Raw genomic sequence first — 298 nt, 5'->3', positions numbered from 1 at the left:
TGTTTAATATTAGTATTATCCACTAACAGACTCAGCGCCGGGACTTGAGGACCAAGTGGAGCGTGAACGAAAGTAAACTAATGGGGGCGGGGGTGGGGAGGGGGAACGGGGAGGAAGGGAGACGGCCGGGAAGGAAGAAGGGATATGAAGAAAGGGATAGAAAAGCAAGAAGATGAAGGTGGAGGCGAAAGTGAAAGTTCGTAAAGGGGAATATTAGATAAACTTCCACTAAAACATGGTATGTAAAAACAACCAAAATCTTAATATAAAAGAGATATTCATTTAAAGACAAAAGGTC

The 298-nt window shown here is 43.0% G+C and overlaps 1 long non-coding RNA gene across 2 annotated transcripts in view; it reads right to left on the bottom strand.

Annotated features, from left to right (window-relative positions):
- The window catches only part of LOC119591875, a 181478-nt gene that overhangs the window by 112804 nt on the left and 68376 nt on the right, over positions 1–298 (bottom strand). The window lies entirely within an intron of this gene.

Source organism: Penaeus monodon, chromosome 29, assembly GCF_015228065.2.
Source record: "Penaeus monodon isolate SGIC_2016 chromosome 29, NSTDA_Pmon_1, whole genome shotgun sequence".
NCBI classification, from domain to species: Eukaryota; Metazoa; Arthropoda; class Malacostraca; order Decapoda; family Penaeidae; genus Penaeus; species Penaeus monodon.
The sequence above is the reverse complement of the archived record's forward strand: the minus strand, read 5'-3'. Positions and strand labels throughout refer to the sequence as shown.